This window comes from Elaeis guineensis, chromosome 12, assembly GCF_000442705.2.
Source record: "Elaeis guineensis isolate ETL-2024a chromosome 12, EG11, whole genome shotgun sequence".
Taxonomy (NCBI): domain Eukaryota; kingdom Viridiplantae; phylum Streptophyta; class Magnoliopsida; order Arecales; family Arecaceae; genus Elaeis; species Elaeis guineensis.
The window spans coordinates 33100039-33108847 of NC_026004.2; positions in this window are offsets into that span (position 1 = coordinate 33100039).

An 8809-nucleotide genomic window follows, 5' to 3' on the forward strand; every position below is an offset into this window, starting at 1 on the left:
TCCTAGCCTGGGAGAGGACGACCTCCAAGCCACCCGAAAACTTCTTAGTTATCCAACTCCTTCCCTTTCCAACCTTCTGAAGGGGCAATTTCTGTTCAACATCGGCTTGAGCCCCCTGGATCCTGCGAGTATTCCATCTTTCCTTTCTTCTTCTTTTCTTCTTCTCTTCCCCCCTCTTTTTTTTTTTAACTGTGCGTCACCTCTTCCTTCTTTCACTCTATTGCTGATCTCTTTTTTTTTTCATTTTTTTTTTTTAGAAATGGACGTCGAAGCAGCACGGATGCTTGCCAGGGGCCTCAAGGTTCACAAAAGGAAAGACGCTGCGGCCTCCGGGTTGGCAAAGAAGGCCAGAACAGAGGAGATGAGCTCGACCACGCCTGCCCAGGCGGCCCTCACTGTCGATGTTTCTTCAGATGCCGAGCCCCCAGTTCCCCAAGCCTCTTTGAGGAGTTCTCCCGTCGAGGTTTTCGCTTCGGGGGCCCACTCCGAGGAGGTGCCAGGGGTTGAGAGGGGGAGGAGAAAGAAGACGGTGGCCCGTAGGGTCAGCGGCCGCCGAGCTGCCATCGAAGAATCCCACGGCTCCGAGGAAGAGCCAGTGGAGAATCTTTTTAATGACAGGGACCTGATAAAGCGACTGGTCGATGGGTGCATCCTGCCCGAAGTCGTCCAGAGGATCGTTCGCACCGATCCCGAACAGCGGGTTTGGGACTCTCTAGGATCCTTTCTTGAGGTAAGCAGATTCACTTTCCTCCTTCCCCTCGCTCCTTCATTCAATTAACATCTTAGCTTTCATTCTGACTTTCTGGCCGTCCCTGCAGATCGGGCACTAGCTCCTCGCCAACATCGAGGTGATGAACAAGGCGATGAGGGACGCTATCCAGGCCGAGGAAGGTCACCGGGTCGAGGCTGCCCGCCTCAAGGAAAAGGTTGTCGAGGTAGCCAACCTCCAAGAGGCACTCAAGGAAGAAAAGCAAGCCTCGGAGGAGATGGTGAGGAAGGCGGAGGCCGAGGTCGCAAATTTGATGGAGCAGATTTTGATTCTGATCTCGGAGATCAGGGGCCAAGCGGTGGAGGAGTTCAAGGCCTCCGCTGAAATGAGGGACCTGAACGTCAAGTTCGGTCAAGATGCATTCATCAAAGGATTCGAGCTCTGCCAAGAGAAGATGGTCAAGAAATTTCTCGAGCTCGACTTCAGCTTCTTGGATGAGGCGTCTGAAGATGAAGCCGGGCCTTCTCCTACTGCCGCAGCCACCGCAACCCCCCTTCCAAGAACACCGGGCTCCCCAACTCCTACTTCGGAGGTCTGAGACCTCTGACTTTGTATTTTTCTTTTACTGTGATTTTTCTTTTCCCTTTTGTCTTTAAGAGATATTCAATCAATAAAATTGGGCTCCTCCTTATGGGAAACTTCTCTTCTCTTTTCTTTTTTTCTTTCTGCAATGAGCCGCATCTTGACGCTTTGGTCTCCCGATGGTAGTGCCCTGCCGAAGTACTTCCCTTGCCACAGGAAGTTCCGCTGAGGTCCACGATCCGACATCTGAGGAAGAAAGTCCGTCATTTAATAGAAAAGTCGAGGGAGATGGAGGACGAGCTTCACAAGCTGAGGGAGAGCCACTCAGAGGCCACTGCGGAGGCCACCTACTTCTGGAACCTCCATGTGAAAGGGATCATGGATTACAGCCGGAGGAAGGCAAACTTCGAGAGGGAGCTCGAGGAACATAAGAAGCACGCTAGCGATCGATCTTGGGCTCAGGCTTCCAAGATCAGCTCTCTTGGAGTGGAGCTGTCGGCTGCACGGGAGAAGATCGGCCAGCTGGAAGGAAGCTCGTCCTGGCTTTCGACTCAGGCCGACCGCGATCGAGAATGGTCAAAGAAGTTCTCTGACCTTCAGCAACAGCTCCAGGACACCGAGGCGAACTACAATACATACCGGGCTGGCTGGTGCAAGCAGGTGGACGACTACAGGAGGAAGCTCAGGATGGCGACCGATGAGATTGCCCGCCTTCAAAGGCAGTTATCTGAAGGAGCCCAGTTCGCCCCTGTTCGGGACCCCGACAAACTCCAATCCCTGAGAGGAACCATAGAAGAGCTATCCGTCACCCTTGGAGAGGGGAAGGCCGAGCTGCAGCAGTTGAAGATTCAGCTGGTATACGAGCAGCAGGCGGTCAAGGACGTGGAGGCGAAATCCGAGGTCCTGAGAAGAAGGCTCCGAGAGGCGGAGAACGAAAGCCAACTGTTTCATCGGAGGTATATGGAGATGTTAATGAGGGAGAAAGAATTGGAAGAAGAATCGAAAGCTTAAGGCACTCCCTGATGAGGGTCGAAGCCGAAAGTTTGAAGTCGGAAGAAGTCGGGCCCCCTTAGGGCTCTTTTTACCTTCCGTCCTTCTATGTGTCCTCTTTTTCTGTTCTTGTCATTTTTTCTTCTTTTTTTTTTTTGGGCCTTCTGGGCTCTGTAACGTATACCTTGTTAATGAAATGAAAAAGAGATTTTTTGTTACCTTATCCGCGCATTATGTTGAATTGTCGTCTGCCGGACTTCTTTTATTTATTATATATATATATATTTTTGTCTCGTTCGATGTCGATGTTGTCTGAAGGTCCCTGATCGTCGTCACGTTGGCTTGCTTTTCTTGTCATCTTTCTTTTTCGACCTTAAGGGCTTTGTAATACATACTTAGTTAATGAAATGAAAAGAAAATTTTCCATTATCCCTTCTACTCATGTGTTGAGTTATCGTTTGTCGAACTTCTTTCAATTTTTGCCTTGCTCGATATCGATGTCATTCGAAGGTACCCAATCGTCGTCGCATTAACCTGTCCCTTTTGTTTATGGCCGCAGATTTGTTCGGGGCCACTCGAGTTTGATGCTTCCTTTCGGAGTTCGAGCTCGGGGGTCCGAACTTCTCGTCGCCTTAAGGAAGCCATCTTATCCCAGGCCTGTGTTGAGAGCCCTCTTGGAGAATGGAGATTTTAGATAAGAATCCCCATCCTCGCTGAGACGAGATCCCCTGTATCTTTGACATAATTTATTTTTCATTTGTCGCTGGTGTAGTTCGTCGCTTTCCTTTTGAACTTCTCTCTTTTTTCTTTTTCTTTTCTCGAGTGAGGGTTTTCCCTCTGCTCTTAGCGGGGTCGCGGGAGCGCAGATGGGCCATCGAGAAGGTTTTTTTTTTCTTATCTGGTCTTGAATGATCGGATCTTAGTTGGCGTCAGGACGAGGTTCTCCTCCTATTCTTGATGTAGTCGAGTTCAGTTCAGGTTAGTATGAGGTTCTCCTCCTGTTCTTAACAGGGCTGTGGGGGCACATATGGGCGTTGCAGGGCCTCTACCCCCATCCGGTCTAAGGAGAACCGGGCCTTTGACTTTGCTCTTGTTAGGGCGAGGTTCTCCTCCTATCCCTAACAGGGCTGTGGGGGCACATAAGGGCGTTGTAGGGCCTCTCCCTCCATCCGGTCTAAAGAGAACCGGGCCTTCGATTTTGCTCATGTTAGGGCAAGGTTCTCCTCCTGTCCCTAACAGGACTGTCGGGGCACAAAAGGGCGTTGCAGGGCCTCTCCCCCATCCGGTCTAAAGAGAACTGGGCCTTCGACTTTGCTCATGTTAGGGCGAGGTTCTCCTCCTGTCCCTAACAGGGCTGTGGGGGCACATAAGGGCGTTGTAAGGCTTCTCCCCCATCCGATCTAAGGAGAACCGGGCCTTCGACTTTGCTCATGTTAGGGCGAGGTTCTCCTCCTGTCCCTAACAGGGCTATGGGGGCACATAAGGGCCGTTATATGAGCCTCTCCCCCCGTCCGGTCTTAAAATAACCGGACTTTCAACTTTGCTCATGTTAGGGCGAGGTTCTCCTCCTGTCCCTAACAGGGCTGTGGGGGCACATAAGGGCCGTTATATGGGCCTCTCCCCCCGTCCGGTCTTAAAATAACTGGACCTTCAACTTTGCCCATGTTAGGACAAGGTTCTCCTCCTGTTCCTAACATGGCTTTGTTTTCGTTGTCTGAAGGGGTTATCCCCTGTCGTTACGAGTCCATACCAAAAGGAAAAGATATGCAAATTTGAAAGGAATCTTGATTTAAAGCAAAGTCGTTAGTAATACATTTACAGATTTTTCAAATCCCATGGTCGTAGAAGGTCTGCTCCCTGTCGAGGTCCTCCAGAGATGGAGTTGATGATCCCAATTGGAGGCCGATCTCCGAGCTGCTCTTCCCTCCTCAGCGGCTCAGGTTGTGGCAGGATCCTTGGCCGATCCTCTCTACCCTCAGGTCGGCGTCGAATGAACCTGTCGAGCCGACCTCGTCTGATGAGCTTCTCGATTTCGTCTCGGAGTTGAATGCATTCCTCTGTGTCGTGACCGTGGTCACGATGGTAGAGGCAGAACTTGTTAGGATTGCGCTTCCCGGGGTGTGTGCGCATCCTTTCTGGCCTTGGGAGCTGCTCTCTGACCTCCATCAGCACCTGAGTTTTCGATGCGTTGAGGGGGGCATAGCTGCGGAATCTTCCTGGGGGAGAGCCCCGCCGAACCCTGCGGTCCAGGCTTCTCTGCCTGCGTGCTCGGGGAGGAGTCTGGGTGCGCTTGTGCCCGGGAGGGGTCCGAGAACGTGGCTGGGCTTCACTCGGCCCTCTTTCAACTGCGGGCTTGCCGGAGTCGCCCGCCTGCCGCTCCTTCGTAGCTTCCTCATCCTTCAGTTTGAAGGCTTCCTCCGCTCAGGCATATCCCTCGGCCCGAGTCAGCAGATCGGCAAAGTCTCTGGGATACTTCTTTTTCAGGGAGAAGAGGAGGTCATTCTTTTGAAGGCCGCTCTTTAAGGCGGCCATTGCAACTGATTGGTCCAGGTTCCGGACCTTCAGGGCGGCGGCGTTGAAATGGTTGACGTAAGCTCGGATGGGTTCTCCCTCCTTTTGCTTGATGTTGATGAGGGACTCCGAACCTCGCCGGAGACGCCGGCTGCTAACGAAATGAGCCACGAACTGATGACTCATTTGGTCAAAGGAGAAGATTGTATCCGGCTTCAATGTCGAGTACCAATTCCTGGCTGCTCCCTTCAAGGTAGACGGGAAAGCTCGACACAGGATGGCGTCTGGCATGCCATGGAGTAGCATCATGGTCCGGAAGGCCTCTAGGTGGTCGACTGGGTCCGAGGTCCCGTCATAGCTCTTGAATTAGGGGAGCTTGAAGTTCGGCGGGATTGGTTCCTGCATGATAATTTGAGAGAAAAGAGGGTCGGTGCAGATGTCCTCACTGTAAGCAGTGGGAGCGCGGCGGAGCTCTTCGATCCGTTGGTTTATCTCCTGAAATCTCTGATCCAGGAGATCCTCTTGATTGTGGGCCTCGAGGGTCTTCTAGTGGAGCGGAGGCAGGGACTCTCTGGGGGTTGAATCATGATCGGATGGAGGACTCTCCGCTTTTTATTTTTCTTTTCTGGGAAAGACAGGGCGGCTGGCCCATGTGGCCTGCCCGGTCATCGGATTCTGAAACTCCGACGATGCTCTTTCCAGCCGCACCGATGCCTGTGGCTGCTGCGGCTGCTGCTGCATGGCCTGCACTGCTTCGGTGAGGCCTCTGACCTGTTGAACCAGCAGGTCAAACTGTTCCATGCCGACTGCCGTCACCGGAGGAGGAGGAGCCGGAGAAGCCGAAGATGAAGTCGGGGCTTGCGGAGCTCGCTGAGATCTGGCCACGGAGGCCATTGACCGCCTGGTGGATGCCCTTCGGGGAGGCATCAGGTGGAGATCAGGCAGGCAACCGGAGGAGGAGATGTCGGAGTAGACGACCGGAGATGGTCCTGTTGAGCGCTCCTTTAAGAACAAGGGTACTGCGAAGACACACCCCCTTCCTCTAGCGCCAATCCTGTTGGTGCAAAAATCTACCGGCGTCGGAGAAGCTGGAGTCGATGGAGTCACGGTCGCCGTCGGGACCTGCAAAGAAAGTCTAAACCGGAGGTGGGGGTGCTTCGGCAAGACCCTCCGACGCTCAAGTCAATTCTCTGCCTCAACAAGAATGGAGTGCTCGAACGAAAATTTTAGCAGAGTTTCGAAATAGAGATTAGAGCTTAAAGAATAACATATCTGGGGGTCCCTTTTTATAAGCGGAGGGCGTAACAGATCGACAGCGACGTCTGTAACCGCCCGGTAGTGGGCCATTCGGGACCATGAGGAGTTTGTTATGGAGAGTAGTAGAGTGGAGTCGTGGCCATCGCCGTGGCCTGCCATGTGGAGACTGCTGTAGAGAGTGGAGTGATGTCCGTTGTCGTGACTTGCCGGAGCATGATGGAGCCACGCGGGATCTGCTATAGGAAGTGGAGCAGAGTCGCGGCCATTACTGTGGCCTGTCAGGGAGTCCAGGCCTGTCGGTCGAAGCTCGGTTAGGGTGTTTGGTGGAGAGGGGTAGCTCTCTGCCTGAGAGGAGCTCGGATGTTGCTGGCGAGCTTTCTACCATTGGGTGCCTAGGGTGCTAGTACTACAGGCGAAGGTCATCCGCTGTAGAATCTCGGTCAGGGGCTTTCTGCTAGAGGGGTTCAACTGTTGGGGCCCGTGCGTTGTAGGAGTTCGTCCAGAATCTGCCCGCTACAGAAGTTCGATCGGAGTCTGATTCCCGTAGAAGTCTGGATGGGGATCATTTGTTGAGGAAGCTCGGCCGAATCCTGCCTGCAATAGAGGTCCGGAAGAAATTCATTCACAAGGGAAGCTCGGGTGGAGGCTTATAGTAGGAATCCAGCACGGACCGCTCGTAGTAGAAATTTGAAGTAGATCGCTTGTAGCAGAAGCTCGGTGTAAATCGCTTGTAGCAAAAGCTCAGTGTAGATCGCTTGTAGCAGAAGCTCGGTGTAGATCGCTTGTGGTGGGGGCTCGGAGTCCGGCCCTTGTAAGAATTTGGATGAGGTCTATCTGCAATGGGAGCTCAGGGCTGAAGTCCGACTCTCGTAAGAGCTCGAACGAAGTCTGCCTGCAGTAGGAGTTCGGAGAAGGAGTCCGGCTCCCGTAGGAACCCGGATGAAACCCAGAAGGCGGTCGACCGTCGTAGAAACTTGGATGGAGCCCGTCCGTCATGGAGATCTGCTGTTGGGAAAGTTCGGCCACTAGCGAACTGACATAGTTCTGGAAGAAATTCAGATTGGAGTCGATCGAGTCCTGTCGGAAAAGATCCGGAAGGGGTTCGGAGAACGGTTGACCCTTGTAGGAGGTCGGCCAATAGTAGAATCCAGAGAGCACTAGGAGCAGCCTGATGGACAACCGAAGAAGCTTATCGTCGGAGAAGCCCGAAAGATGCGGCAGGAGTTCGTCCATCGGCAGAACTTGAGAATGTTGCGGAAGCTCGACCGTCGGAGAGGTTCGAAAAGATGTCGCCCAAGGTCGGACGCCGGCAGAGTTCTGAGAGGGTCACTCCCGGCACGAACTTCGATCGGGGGGTATTTTATACCCAACAATAAGTATCACATACTTGAATTAAAATCAAATGTTATCAAGATTAATACAAACTAGAACACTCTTTTCACTATAAGGATAAACTTTACAGCAGGATAACCTTATTTCAGTTTATATGATCAGATCTATAACTAATTTTAGATCTTAGACATCAAATATCAGATCTAATAAAATTAAATTTTAAATTTTAAGAGCATAAAAAATCATATCATGCGACCTAGGCTCTGATACCAATTGAAGAAAAATTAAGCAATACCATACATGTATTTCTAAAATTTTTTATAACGGAGGCATTAGATTAAACTATTTACTCTAACATGCATGAGATCTAATCTAGACTATCTATCTAGGATCTATAATATGATTAATATGTATTTAAAATCTATAATTAATCAGAACTTGCATCGATCATATCGATGCCCTAGATCAGATCTAACCGTTAGATCTGATCTAGTCCTGATTTAATAAGAACAAAACTCATTATCTTTGCACGAGTCAATGAACACTGCTGCTAATTATATGAATCTAAGGCTTCGCTGGTCTCTCACAATCGCACAGGATATTCGACCTCTACGAATCATCCACACGAAGCCCTCGTACCGATCTAATCTTTCAGGACTGCTAGATCGCACGAAGATCGCTTCTGATGGCTGATTTAATTTGATCTTCTTCTAGAATCATCTCAGACCCTTCCGAGGTTGAAGATGGATTAATGGAGGTTGTGGGACATTGGAAAAAAATCAGAGAAAACACCTTTTCTCTGATCTAAACCATCTCTCCCAAAAATTATTCAACACCAATGCTAAACTCTTATCAGAGAAGAGACGGTCTCTTCTAATCACACGCTAAATCAATGGCAACCCACCCCAGATCCTCATGCCCCCAAATAAGGTTCGGCCCCTCTTTCTTTCAGATATCTCATGGTGAGAAAAACGCTAGGTTTTTGTTACACAAAAACAAAAGGAAGTTATAGAGTGGCCGGCCAAGGGGTTTAAGGATAAGGAACTAGAATTTGGGATCAAATTGAATTCAAAGTTCAACTTAATTCAAACTCAAATAAACCAATTTGCCCATAAATCTTTTCCATGGTGAGAAACAAGTTTTTCTCATGGACTTTTGGAAGGTCTTTCTTCTCATGTTGTCGCACAAAACAAGAGATAGAAAGAAGGTGGGCAATCAAGTGGATAAGAGGGAGATAGGATCAGTTAGGGTTTGAATTCAAATCCTATTCGAATTCAAACTTCAACCAATCAAATCCCTATCAGGTTGGGCGACAATGGAGAGGCTTGGCGTGGTGATTTCTCAAGCACAAACAAGCTTTGTGCGATAAGAATTATCATGGAGAAAAGAAGGTAGTGCAAGAGAGTTCAAATACTTAAAATTTGAATT